Genomic DNA, 15,498 nt, shown 5'->3' with positions numbered 1-15,498 from the left:
AAGATGCACTAGAAATTCACCAAAGATCCTCAGACAACAAATTCCAAACCCATGACCACTTCCATCTAGAAGGATAAGGCAGCAGATAAATGGGAACACCACCACTTTCAAGTACCCCTCCAAGCCACTCAGCATCCTGACTCAGCTCTATGTTCCTTCACTGGTACTGGATCAAAATCCTGGAATTCCCTCCCTAATGACATTGTGAGTCAATCCACAGCAGTTCAAGAAGGCAGCTCACCACTACCTTCTCAAGGGCAACTATGGATGGGTGATAAATGTTGGCCAGCCAGCAATGCCCACATTCCACAAAATGGATAAATGTTTTAAAAAAATTAAGTTAATAGCCTAAAATAATGTAGGCTATTACATGGTAATGTTTTGGAAACAGGTGGAAATGGCTGCTGGCAAAATTTGGTAAGGTTTTGTGAGATAGGTTCAAAGGAAAAGTGAAATTAAATGACTTCTCCTCATGAGTTTGATCAAATTTTCTCTGTGACAGATACGTGGTATGTGTTGTGCAATGAATAAATGATAAACACAATAATTTTACATACGTGTTAGCAAATCTCCTACTGTGTTGCCCAGTTTATTTAGTAAATGGACACACCTGGAGTTATGCAATAGCTTCTTCATTTGCTGAGTTTAAGATGATTAGTCTGCCACATAATCTGGAGAGAGTACATTCTTCAGTAATGTGCATCATTGTTTGTGTCTCTCCAGAAGCACATGAAGGACTTTGCATTGAGGGCCAGCAGTTGAAGGTTAGCTGCACAGGAATCTGTTCAGCTAGGACCATTCTGATTTTTAGTAGCTCAAAGCCTGTCTTTTGACTGATTATCACAAAGGACATCTAATGTACTTAAGTGTGCATTGTACACTTACTTAAGTGTGCACTTACTTAAAACACTGTACTTAAGTGTTTAGAAGCCACTGATATGACAGAAGATAAAGGTTATTACAAAAGATAAAAGCTCACGTACTTGGTTAATGTATTGGAATGGAAAGAAGACTGACTAACTAACAAGAAACTGAAACTGCTTCCAAATGTGTAATCTTCTGAATGGAAAGATATAACAAGTAGTGTGGCACAAGGATCAGGGCTGAGACCTCAACTTCTTACCGATGATATAAATGATATAAATGCCTTCATGAAAAGACCAAAGGTATGGCTGATGACAGAAAGCTAGGTAGGAGAATAGGTTGTGAATATGATATAAGGAAACTTCCAAGAGATATTGATGAGTAAATGATGGGCAAATATCTGTCAAATCAAGAATAATGCCAGGAGGAATATAAAGGAAGAACATTATCTAAATAGAGATCGCAAAGCTTTGAAAGGTAAACAGATCTGGGGTCCTATTGCATGAATCATGAATTGTAAAATGTAGGTACAGCAAGTAATTAAGAAAGCTAATAGACTATTAAAATATTGTGAGGAAAATTAAGCACAACAGTGAAGACATTATACTCCAGGTGTATAGGGCTACATATGAATTACTGTGTATTGTGTAACAAAACATCTAAATGCATTGGAAGCAATTCAAGGAAAGATTTATTAGAATATTATCTTGATTCAGCAGATTCTTATGAGGAAAGGTTGGCCTGTATCTGCTGAAGAGTGAAAGGTGATTTTTTTGAAACAGACAAGATCCTCAACAAGTCATGTTTAAGTGGCTGTGTAAAGAATATTTCCTCTTGTGGGAGAATCTAGAAACGGTTCAAAATAAGGATACTTGTATTTAAGTAAGAAATGAGGAGATTTTATTTCCCATTGACAGCTGTTATAATCTGGAAGGAGTGTTAATACTTTCAAGGCAGAGATGGATAGATTCTTGTTTAGAAAGAAAATGAAAGATTGTCAGGTGGGAGGTGGGAATGTGGAACAATCAGATCAGCCACACCGGCAGAGGCTCCAGAGACTGAATGGCCTAGTGTCACTCCTAATTTGTATGTTTGCATATTCTAACTAGCAAGTTAATTCATGAAGCAGGGTTGGGCCTAAGTACTGCCCTGAGGCTGAGATGATTAATCTTCAACAATCATTACAACTTCATTTGTCCTGGGTTTGACTCTAATCATGCTTCGACATGCTACCACAATTTGACAGATGATGTAAGGTATATGATAAAACATTCTAAGGACAACATTAGACACACTATATAATTTTTCCAGCTTCAACTCTTTAAGCAATCAAAACTCCTGAGATGGAGCTCCAAGGAAAGGTCTTGGAAAGTCCACCTGATCTTCATGAATCTCTGTTGACTGAATTGTTTAATTTATCTTCCTTTACAACCCTGTTTGCACTTTTACTACATCATATAGATAATGGAAGGTTATTCATAACTCCCATTATCTCTAGTCACTACCACTATTCACTCTGACCACAACTTCATCTTTCAATCATCATGATTACCCATCATTGCTACCAAACCTATAGCAACATCTAACTGTTCCATACGTGATCACTTGTTGCTATGCTTTGGGATAGAAATTGTTAATGTGATGTGATTAGATTAGATTAACTTACTTAGTGTGGAAACAGGCCCTTTGGCCCAACAAGTTCACACCGACACGCCAAAGCGCAACTCACCCAGACCCATTCCCCTACATTCACCTAACACTATGGGCAATTTAGCATGGCCAATTCACCTAACCTGCACATTTTTGGACTGTGGGAGGAAACCGGAGCACCCGGAGGAAACCCACGCAGACATGGGGAGAATGTGAAAACTCCACACAGTCAGTCGCCTGAGGCGGGAATTGAACCCTGGTCTCTGGCGCTGTGAGGCAGCAGTGCTAACCACCATGCCGCCCACTGTTCTTTCAGTTGACCAGGGCCTCAAGATCTAGAACTTGCTCCTTGATCTTCTCCACCTTCCCCCTTCCTCCTCATAAGATCCACCTTAAACCTACATGGTGGACTGAACTTTTACCAGCAGTCCATACTATCTCCTTATGTTGATGTTAAATTCTGCCTTGTAGCATCCCTGCAAAGCTGGAGGCATTTTCACAATGCTGAAGTTATTATATAAAACGTACATCTGATAATCAGCAATCAGAGTCGACAATGAAATGTTGACTGCTATTGGTAAGAATGGATATATAAGCTTTGGAGAGGGCTCAGAAGAGGTTTAACAGGATGCTGCCTGGATTAGAGGGTATGAGCTGTAATCAGAGGCTGGAAAACTCTGGAGTGGCAGAGGCTGAGGGGAGACTTGATCGAAGTCTATAAAATTATGAGATGCACAAATAGGGTTGACAGACAGAATCGTTTTAGATTAGATTCCCCAATGTGGAAACAGGTCCACGCCGACCCACCAAAGAGCAACCCACCCAGACCTACCTCCCTCTGACCAATGCACCTACACCATGGGCAACTTAGCAATGGCCAATTCACCTGACCTGCGGGGGGGGGAAACCGGAGCACCCGGAGGAAACCCACACAGACACAGGGAGAATGTGCAAACTCCACACAGACGGTCGCCAGAGGCTGGAATCGAACTTAGGTCCCTGGTGCTGTGAGGCAGCAGTGCTAACCACTGTGTCACCCCTCCATATCTCCAGAGTTGATGTATCTAAAACTAGAGGAGCATGCATTTAAGGTGAGACGGGACAAGTTCAAAGGAGATGTGAGGGGCAAGATTTTTTTTTAAAAACACGGAGAATGGTAGGAGTTGGGAACATGTTGCCGGGGCGGTTATGGAGACAGATACAATAGGGACATTTAACAGGCTTTTAGATAAACTCACAAATGTGCAAGAAATAGAGGGGTATGGACCAACGACAGGCAGAAGGGTTTAGTTTAATTTAGCGTAAGTTTTGGCACAACAGCCTGGGCCGAAGGGCCCATTCCTGAGCTGTTCAGTCCTATGAGAGAAGTTACCATTTTAAACACATATGTCAAAAGGATTGTGCCTTTTGTGTGGGGAGGCACAAAATACGTGGCTTTAACAAGTCAAGTGTAATCACCCAAACTAATTTCTGTCACTCACCATCCTGGGGTCAGAGCTTAGGTAATAGGATGAGACCATTTGGTCCCTCGAGCCTGTTCTTGCACAGATTTCGATTGTGACCGACCTGCACCATAACTCCAACTGTCAGCTTAGCACAATAACCCCTCACACCCCCACTGAACACAAAACTCCAATCAGTCGGAGTCTCAGATAGGAGGCTCCAGATTTCCACTGCAGTCTGCACCGTCTCGCTTCACCAGAGTAGCCTGCAAGAGAAACAAGCCCCGCTAATTCCCAGGATCTTCTCAGAAATTAAAGCTCCTTACAGGCAAGCCAAATTCAGCAAATTTCACTGTCTTACAGACTGAGCACTTCTTTCAAGTCACTGTCCCGAGATAACTTAAGCTTTTATCAACATATTAAAAAAAAAGTGACCTCTCAGCTCATTTTTTACACATTTTTTACACTGATAAAACCTTAAGTTATCGCAGGACTGTTACTCAAAAGTAGTTTAGTGTTTTACATAATCAATCAAAACCTGCATCCCCATTAATGTATGAGAATGGCCCCTAAAGTTCATAGTTCAACAGAAAACACAGCAATTATTCTTTCTTACTGATCTTTAGATCTAATATGCAGTCATTGATGAGTTTTATCCCCTATTCTCTCAAGTTGCTCCATTACTGAAATGTACTAACTTAATGGTATAATTGTTACATTTTTTTAAAAGTCTAGGTCATTACTCTGTATGTACAACAAAACATCTTCTTTAGCCCACTAGATGGCAACATAAGATCCAAACTATTCTGTACACCATGCAATACAACACTCAAACAGCGAGATGCAGAGCAGAAATTTTCCAGGCTTTAAGCAATGTGGGTCATGATGAGAAAGTTGGAAAAAAAGTGAAATGACAAAGTCAGATGCCAACATCAAGAAAAGGATTTCCAAATGGCCCTTTAAGGTTTATTTGGCAACTTCTGCACCTATCCAATAAGCAACAAATACATTTCTTCCATGTACCTGTATCTCATTTATAGCAAATCTCACCTTGTTTCTACGTAATGCTCCATTTCCCCTCCTCAGTCCTTAAGCAAATACACAACACTAATTACAACTGAAAGTCAGAATGATTACCTGTATCACAGCTCATTGATTGCTTCTCTGGGCCTTCATCCAATTCATTGAACTAGGTCATTGAGGGAATCATGATGGTGAAAGGGTGATATCTCACATTACATAAGAGGGAAATGGGATCTGAAGGAAGGTGGGATTATCCAAATCCAATACATTCTATCTTCATTTTGAAGAGCATAATTGGTCAATTCACAAAGCCACGGCTCAGAGGATAAATTAAAGAATTAATAGTAAAATATAGGTGCTGCATGGACTTGGGGAGAGTTTGAAAGGTCATTGGGATGAAGGGACAGCAACACAAAAGATAATATAAGAAAAAGGGAGGTGATCACTGCTTATCTCAGGCAAAGCCCTCAAATTAATCACCAAGCACATGAAACTAGATCAACCTTGCACCAAACTATTTTGGGTATAAAAAACTCCATTCTTTGACCTAGGTCCTCATTTCCTTTTGGTATTCTGTATGTCTAGAAACTGAACTGGACCAGTTTATGAACACTGGCCTCAAGTGCAAGACAGAATAAAAACAAAAAGAATTGCGGACACTGTAAATCAGAAACAAAAACAGAAGTTGCTGGAAAAACTCAGCAGGTCTGGCAGTATCTGTGGAGAGAAATCAGAGTTAACGTTTGGGTTCAGTGACCTTTCCTTGTGCAATACAAAGACAAAATGCCTGCCACCACGTGCAGCTTGTATGGAGTAAGTTGCTGTTTTTTTCTCTTCAGGGGCAGGATTTTTTTTCATGTTTGACTCTGCTAGTGTCAGTTCTATCAATCATGCTTCCACCCTTTCTGTAATACCATTTATCTGCCATCAGTTGGATTCTATTGAGAAGTCATTCTTCTAGCTGCCATGAACATTACAAATTATGGCATCAAGCAATCATATGAGATATGTAATGTAGTGGTAATGTCACTGGACTACTAAATCAGAGACTCGGCGACAGGGAGAGTTTGGTGCAAAGTTAACTTGGTGGGTTTAAGTCCCATCATGGCAGATTGTGACATTTTAATTCAGGAATAGAAATCATGAAATTATATAGCCATACACTCACACATTGAGTGGGTCTAAGTAGATTAGATTCGATTAGATTAGATTCCCTACAGTGAGGAAACAGGCCCTTTAGCCCAACAAGTCCACACCAACCCTCCAACGAGTTACCCACCCAGACCCATTTTCCTCTGACTAATGTGCCTAACACTATGGGCAATTTAGAATGGCCAATTTACTTGGCCTGCACATCTTTGGATTGTGGGAGAAAACTGGAGCACCCAGAGGAAACCCACACAAATAGTCACCCAAGGCTGGAATCAAACATGGTCCCTAGCACTGTGAGGCAGTACAAACCTTACCACAACCTCTGTTCATTGTATGTTGTTGAATATAAAGTGCAATGCCTTGGCTTCAGTGATCTAAAACATTTGATGTCTGATGCTATCTGCAGTCAAGGAATTGGTTGCTTGTGAGAGATAAACAATGTTTGTCCATTACAACTTTTTGCATCCTTGCAATTTCTACAGAAGATGTTCACATGCAAACCAACATGACATTGGCAAATCTGACAGCAACAAAAAGACTAAAGCAGACATTTCAAGAGGATCAGTGAACATTTATTCACAAAAATAGAAAAGAACTAATCTGTAGATGACCCTATTTGCAGGGAAGACTTTGTTGGTCAGCCCAAGGACGTTTGGGTGAAAAATGCCCAGATGAACTATGAAAATATTGCCCAGATACAGGTTTACTTTCCTTAGCTTGGATTTCTGCAGGTATCAAAGGTAGGGAGAACTTTGAGAGACCAGACATCTCTGGAGAATCATGACAGGAAGCTTCTGTATGTCTTCTCATCTTAATGGGACCTACTGGCACAATCCTGTCTCTTTGAGAGGAAGAAGAACTTGGAGTGAGGTTGAATACCAATGGTTACAGTGCTGGACCTCAAGTCTCGAAGGAAAAACCTTTAGAACTGATAAATTAAATATATTTGTCTGACTCATTTTGAATACTTTGAAATGTAAATCCATTGTGACCAATATATTCATTTCCAAGCATTACTGTTTTTCCCTCTGAGGGTCTGTGCATTGGGAAGGCATGAGTGTGATGGACCCTGCTGTCCATGACAGCCTCCAACCTGTCTATGGACAGGACCAGGTGCATGCTGGAGCCAACACAGTACAGATAAGTAGTGAATAGGAGGTGCATAGAGCAGATTAGTAGTTTCAGAGGATGGAGGGGGTGGCAGCCATTGAGTGGACATGGTGCATGGATAGTGAGAGTTGTAGTCCATGATCCTTGATGAGAGGTATGTGCTGCGATGCAGCTAGCATGAATAATGTTTACTCTGTGAGTGAGATTAAGTATCAAAAATGATGGTGCTAACCATTGCAGATTGTAGAAGGTCATTCACCTACTTTCAGCACTACTGAGCATTTACTTATGATAAGGACTGTATTGAATTAGGTTTACTATCTCTACTCAGGCTACATGCATGTAGTGTCATGGATCCTTTGATCTGGAAGAAAGAGCACTCCCTTTCGTTTGGCCAACCCACCTACCAGGACCTCAGGTCTCCATCAGAGAAATAGTGTGGCAGCTTTCCTTTCTGTGTTACCTCCTGAATTTTATTGATGAAAGATCACTGTTTAAAGTCAGTTTATGGCCTTGCAACAGATGGGATTTAGGTACGGCACTAGCAGCATTGTCATCACAAAATGCTTGGCACCAGCAAACATTTCCCTCACCTCTGCTGATGATGTCACAAGCAGGGCATCAAAGAGGCTGGTTATGTAACCAATGAGCTGAAGAGCAGATGACAGTGAGAAAAGTCAACACTGGCCATGGCAAACAATGCACCATGGAATCAACACTTTGCCATGAAATGGGAAAATTTAGCCTTTAAATCTGAAATTGATAGAAGTGCTCAGCTGGTCAGGCAACATGTCTGTAACAGCAATGTAAATTTAACATTATGAACATTCAAGAAATGAAATCAATTTGAGCAAATGTCATAAGGTGGTTGAAAGTCAATTTTGTTCCTAGGTAACTATGAGCTCTCCACCATCTCTTCACTGGCAGCCAGGCACATTGACACTGTCCTGATCCTCAGAGCTTTCTCTCCTCCACTTCAGATGACAGCTCAATGGTTAGCACTGCTGCCTCGCAGCACCAGGGACCTGTTCGATTCCAGCCTCGGGTGACTGCGTGGAGTTTGCACATTCTCCCTGTATCTGCGTGGATTTCCTCCCACAGTCCAAAGATGTCTGGGTCAAATAAATTGGCTATGCTAAATTGCCCATAGTGATAGGTACATTAGTAGGGAGTAGGCGGCTGGGTATGGGTGGGCTACTCTTTGGAGGGTTCGGTGTGGACTTGGGCTAAAGGGCTTGTTTCTGCACTGTAGGGAATCTAATCAAAAGGTAATGAAATAAAATAGAATCAACCACGTTAGGTACATGTAGCACAATGTGAAAGATTTCTCCAGAGATACAGCCAAACCTACTATGTTCTCCAGGATCTTCTCTTTTTATTTCTTCACAATCATGTTGGGAAATGATTGGCTGATTTAATTGAGGCAGCAGTGTTCCCAGCACTAATATTCCTCTCACCAAGGCCAAAAGAGGCATCTTTGGTAGGCAGTGGGACCTGGAGATGCATTTTGCCTGTTGCCAAGTCTGCAGGAGCTACCACCCCAATTAGAAGACTAGCAGCTCAGCAATCTCAGTAGTGATGTGCACCTGGAAGATGGGGTCATATCGATTGCCGTGTGCTCTTGCAGGCAGTTAAGGATCACTGAGGCCAAGATGTGCCGTTGTCACGGGAGTGACTATTGACACTAGGGCTCCTCCATTGCAAAACATTCTTAAAATGAAGGGACCCCCAGAACTTGCTAAGAGGCTGTCAAAATTTACCCCTTACAATGTTTACCTCTTCCACATTGCAGAGGGACAGTAGGCCTTCTGCTACTTTAATTCTGATCCATTTTAACAGCTTTCTACCTTTTCAGTTCATTACCAATGGGTTGGCAATATTTAGGCTATTTGATCCCAACTGCCTCCACTCAGCCCCAGTAGAACTTTAACTTCTAAGGCAGTGCCTTTCAATGTCTCAAATACATTTTTAAGTTTCATTGTTCCTTCTCAACTCCAATGCCTCCAAATCTCATCTTTGAATTGGCCCTTTAAATACTTGCAGATCCTCTTCATATCTACTGCTGCTGATTGGACATCAACATAGAAATGCAAATATAATCAAAACTAAAAGAACTATGGATGGTGTTAATCAGAAAGAAAAACAGAAATTGCTGAGAAAGCTCAACAGGTCTGGCAGCATTTGTGCAGAGAAATCAGAGTTAACCTTTCAGATCCAGTGACCCTTCCTCAGAAGGACCTGAAACATTAATTCTGATTTCTCTTTTGCCATTCCTGCTGAGCTTTTCTAGCAATTTCTGTTATTGTTTCTGAATGTAATTAGAATGATGTGAGTGCACCAAAAAAAACACTGATATGCATGACAAATTTACTTCCAGATTTTCCCAAAAGTGTCTTGTTTAATAGTGGGAATGCAGAATGTTTTGTTTCAAAGAGTTTTGTTCCAGATTATATCAGAGGCTGTTTGCCCTTTAGAAAGGAAACTCTATTTCCATAATGGAAAGTTTATGATTTCAGTTTGATAATGAGCCACCTTATTTAATGGAATGTTTATGTTTATAGTTTCATCATCAACATTGGTATTTACAGAATATGTCTGGAAGGTGGATGAGTATTTTAAAATTCCTTAGTCCCTTGTTTCAGTGATAAATGGTTTTGCCATGAGGCTACTTAACTTCTTCATAAACATAATAAAACAGTTCTTTTTTTGTAAATTTAGCATCCATCTCTGTTTTTACTTTGTCTTTAATTCTAATTTATTACTTTTTGATTATATTATATTGGTCATTATCTTTCAAAAGTATTTCCTGAATGGAAAGACATAAATGCAAGTCTGTCTTTCAAAAGGAATGGGACACTTTTGTGAAATAACGCAACATGTAAGATGGTGAATCAATAGCCTGATTGGCATTGCCTTCAAATTTTCTCTTCTCTAACTTAAATAGTTTCAGACCACTTGCTATCACCAATTTTACACCATCACAAAGAGTCCAAGTTACCCAACATTGAGATAGCATAATTTTAAAAAGTATTTGTTTTGTTTTAGCATAATGTCAACCATATAACAGTAAACACAGCTGGGAATCTAATATCATGTACATACAATCACCCTTTCTGCAAATAGTAAAGCTATAGTAATATTCTTTATATCCTAACTTTCCACAACAACTGCCGAACTATTTATATACTTTTTTCTGCTGTTATGCATGGTATTTATGTGCTGGACAAACTAAGTCTAACCCAAGTAATCAGAAGCTGCGTTATGTTACAGTCTGTATTCTGCAGTTTAAATGTGAAAACTATAGCTCCAATATGATCTACTCTGAGATTGATAGCATCAGTCTCTGCTTACAAACTACGCACTAGGCTGCAGTGCAACAAAAAACCATTTTAATGTGCTGCTGAGCGACTGTGTAAATCAACTTTTCCTTTACGATATAAAAATTCAATCAAATTTGGTTCTGTTTCAGGGGCTGGTTAGTTCAGTTGACTAGATGGCTAGAGTGTGATACAGAATGATGCCAACAACATGAGTTCAATCCTTCCCACTAGCTGCAGTTGCTTTCATGACTTTGCAGACTGGTGTTACTCAAGCTATGTCTAGTCAATTATCTCTCAATTGAAAAGAAATGGTTATGACTAAATGTCTTGATGTAGTTCTGCTTAATTAAAAATATTTTATTCTAATTAAAAATATTTCTAAATCCAGGTCCCTTTCATTTGCTACTCAAAATCAAATCACCATTTCAAATGAAGATAAAATGCACAATCAGCATGATCCTCTATCCTATACATTAATATGATGAAGTGTTCAAGCACATGACACAAATATTTCAAACTGTTTCCTTATTTCCTTACTCTATCACTATTAAGGCTGAATTACCTTGTTCCAGGTACAAGAGTAAATAAATAGTCCAGTCTTTGGTTAAACTTGTTCATGATCCATGAAGTTATCTATGTAAAACAATTATGGCCTCAAATTTGTTGGTCAGGCATTTCACTCAGTTTCTAGAAGGTCACATTGTGACAAGAACAGATTTTACATTTTTAAAAAGTGCATTTACTAAAATACAAAATATAAACTGAAAAAGACCAATTTTGCATCCTTGTAAGTTTTTGGGGATGAATTTTGAGAAGATTTGTAGCTCAGGTGCAAGTTTGCTCGCTCAACTGGAAGGTTTGTTTTTAGACATTTCGTCACCATACTAGGTAACATCATCAGTGAGACTCCGGTGGAGCACTGGTGATATGGCCTACTTCTTATTTATGTGTTTAGGTTTCCTTGGGTTGGTGATGTCATTTCCTGTTCTTTTTTATCATCCCAACACCCACAAACGGAACTGCATTTGAACATTATTTCAATGAGTCACTGCACACTAAAGCACAGAGGACCTGCAAAGAGCAGAGAAAAATCACCTATACAGTGTATTCAAAAAGAACAGGTACCCAATGAACACAGTCCACCGATTTCTCAGCAATAATCCCAAACAAGCAGACAAAATGCATCCAGAAACCCTAGCCACTCTCCCCTACATCAAGGACATCTCAGAAATGACTGCCAGATTACTCAGACCTGTTGGCATCATGGTAGCCCACAAACCCACCAACATATTAAAACAGCAGCTAATGAATTTGAATTTATACAGACAACAAGCTCACTGATGATGTTACCTAGTATGGTGTTGCAACATCTGAAATTCAACCTTCTCGCTCAGTGAGCAAACTTACATCCTGAATCTTATTTTTGTGTGGATAAATGTCAGGCTTGTTGAGTTTCATAGGGGCTTTCTGTTTGAGAGCACTCAAGAGCTTTCTTTGCTTTTCATATTAAACTCACTTCATTAACTACTTCCCCTGCTCCAATTGTGACCCTGTCATCCAATGGTGATCCTGCTCAAATGGTGACCCTGTTATCCAATGGTGACCCTGCTCAAATGGTGACCCTGTCATCCAATGGTGACCTTGCTCCAGTGGTGACCTTGCTCCAATGGTGACCTGGCTCCAATGATGACCTTGTCATCCAATACTAGCCCAATTCCACTACCCTCTGTAGGCAGAAGAACCCACCACAACCCAAATATCCCATAATTAAGCAGCAGTGCTATTATTAAAAGGTTGTTCTGGATCTAGACAATCTGTGTCAGTGTGGAACTGCCCCACACTGTTTCTGATATTTGCTCCAATATGACAGATAAAGGGAAATTGGCACCTCCCGTTATGGACAGATACCTAGAGGTCCTGGTGGATGGGGTGGTACAGATGAAGGATATCATTTTCCCCATGACCAGCAGAGGACACCATGACAACAGAACATGCCAGCTTGGTTTAATGTTGCCACATGAATCACTATGTTCATGGCCTTCTGGAGGAATGTCCAGCACTTCTCCATTCCACCAGGGTAAGTGCCACCATCTTCTCTCTGCTACCTCACACTCACTCTATCTCTGTTACTATGCCCACCTCTCACCAAAGCTCATGATATACAAATCTCACTGTTTTCTGCAACATGGTTACCTCATTCACTCTCATCCATATAATTGCTCACTGTACTGTCCCTTCATGCTCTCTGTGCTGCCTACCCACTGCCTTGGAACAAGAAAGGACAATAAATGCTGGGTCTAACTGCTAATGCTCGCACCTCATCAATAAATAAACAAAAGCTCACCATCTTTCTCTTATCTGCAGCTGCACTAACAACTTAGCCACCCATTTTTATTTTCTTTAATCCATTCCTTTCTCTCATTCCAGGCAGAAAGAGCCAAGACTGTATGTACTGCCTGACATTTTGTTCCTCATCTCTTACAAGGAGGCAATCCTGACACTGATTGCCCTGAGTGGCTAACTGTGTCCAATCCTTTTAGATTAGATTACTTACTTACAGTGTGAAAACAGGTCCTTCGGCCCAACAAGTCCACACCGAACCGCCGAAGCGCAACTCACCCAGACCCATTCTCCTACACTTATCCTTCACCTAACACCATGAGCAATTTAGCAAAGCCAATTCACCTAAACTGCACATTTTTGGACACCTGGAGGAAACCCACGCAGAAACGGGGAGAATGTGCAAGCTCTACACAGTCAGTCGCCTGAGGCAGGAATTGAACCTGGGTCTCTGACGCTGTGAGGCAGCAGTGCTAACCACTGTGCCACCGTGCCGTCTTTGGACTGGTATCTGAGACTGCCCTTGACCAGACTGAACAGTGTCTCCCTTGATTTGACTGATCACTGCTGACACCTGTGACAAGCTTGCTGCATTTGTGTCTGCACTAAATGGCAAATCAATACAGAAGTACTGTAAAATGGTATCGCTGGCTGAGGGGGCAAATTGTAAAATGACAGAGCAGGGCAAGGAAGACATAGGTGCTGTGAGCTCAATGTATGCAAGTGCTACAAGAGCAAGTGGCAGTCCTCAGTCACAGACTGAACTGGATGTCTATCCATGTGCAGAAAGTGTCATTTCTGTAGTGTTGCAATGATAATTGGCAGTCTGCCCTGAAGTGCAGCATAGCATTGCAGAAGCGAACTGTGGGTGAATTGGAGATATGCCATGATGTTGCAAGGAGAGTGGTACATGTTAGATGTTAGTGGCAGTGGATGTGGGCAGTGTGCTGGGTGTCCAAGATGGAAGACAAGAGATGCAATCAAAGACCTGGAGTCTTCAGGCATCTGCTCTCACTTTCAGGAATTGACATCTAGTTTCCTCATGGAGAAAGTGCGGACTGCAGATGCTTGAGATCAGAGTTGAAAAATGTGGTGCTGGAAAAACACAGCAGGCCAGGCAGCATCCGAGGAGGAGGAGAATCGACGTTTCGGGCATAAGCCTGAAGAAGGGCTTATGCCCGAAACGTCAATTCTCCTGCTCCTCGGATGCTGCCTCGCCTGCTGTTTCTCCAGCACCACATTTTTCAAATCTAGTTTCCTCATGTTCATTGGAAAAATAAGAAATTCCATATTAATGAGATGAGATTTACAGTTAATGAGACCAAGAACAAGCAATAATCCTTATTAATAGGCATCTCACTGCTTCCTGTATGAGTCTTATCCTGATGCCCAGTACTCTGTTTCAAAATGCAACAAGTTGCTCATGACGTCTAAAAAGGTTACATTTCAGTTATCATGCGATTTTCCTAAATTTCTCAACAAAGCCAACATTGTTCAGAGTTCTTGATTTCAAATAAACAACACAAAGTCTTCCAAATGCACGCAATTATGTTTAAAGCCAGAGCATGTCATTTATACGCAAATGCAAGGTTGACTCATCTGTGCCACTTCAAAATACTTACTATTGAGCAATCCTTGACAATGCCTATACTCTGTACGCTGCTAAAAGTTTTGCTTAAATAAATGATATTGTATAAAGAGATGCTATAACATACATGGTAATTTCCAATAGTAGAAGTGTATTTCATATGCAGAATTGAAGCTGATACTGTTGCACTTTTCATTTAGGAGCTAGGTGTCATTTACACTGGAGAAACTATGCTATAATTTGACTAAGCGAGATTGTTTAAAGTGAGGTAGAGGCCACGTGACATTGGCAAAGCAGCCAGTGTACTAAGTATTTAGAGACATAGAGATGTACAGCATGGAAGCAGACCCTTCTTTATTATCAAATAAAGGCATGGATTATTCTTTGCAATTACAATTATGCAAATTGCTCAATATACATTATTACAAAAAAAAACCTTTCATGAACAAAACAGTGTTAACTCCAGTCAGTTCCACTTTCATAGAATCATAGAATCCCTCTAGTGTGGAAACAGGCCATTCAGCTCAACAAATCCACACCGACACTCTGAAGAGGAACCCACCCACGCTACGCTATTATCCTATATTTATCCCTGACTAATGCAGCTAAACTACACTTCCCTGAACACTATGGGCAATTTAGCATGGCCAATTCACCTAAACTGCATATCTTTGGATTGTGGGAGGAAACTGGAGCACCAGAAGGAAACCCATGCAGACATGGGGAGAATGTGCAAACTTCACACAGTTGCCCGAGGCTGGAATTGAACATAGGTCCCTAGTGCTGTGAGGCAGCAGTATTAACCACTGAGCCACTGTCTTCAAAAGATTGAATCAAGTTAGTGCGACATAATTTCCCATGCACAAAGCCATGTTGACTGTGCCTAATTTGTCCTTGCCTATCCAAATGCTTGTAAACTTTGTCCCTCAGGATTCCTTCCAACAACTTGCCCACCACCAATGTCAGGCTCACCAATCTATAGTTCCTTGGCTCTTCTTTATCACATTCC

This window comes from Chiloscyllium punctatum, chromosome 2, assembly GCF_047496795.1.
Source record: "Chiloscyllium punctatum isolate Juve2018m chromosome 2, sChiPun1.3, whole genome shotgun sequence".
NCBI classification, from domain to species: Eukaryota; Metazoa; Chordata; class Chondrichthyes; order Orectolobiformes; family Hemiscylliidae; genus Chiloscyllium; species Chiloscyllium punctatum.
The sequence above is the reverse complement of the archived record's forward strand: the minus strand, read 5'-3'. Positions refer to the sequence as shown.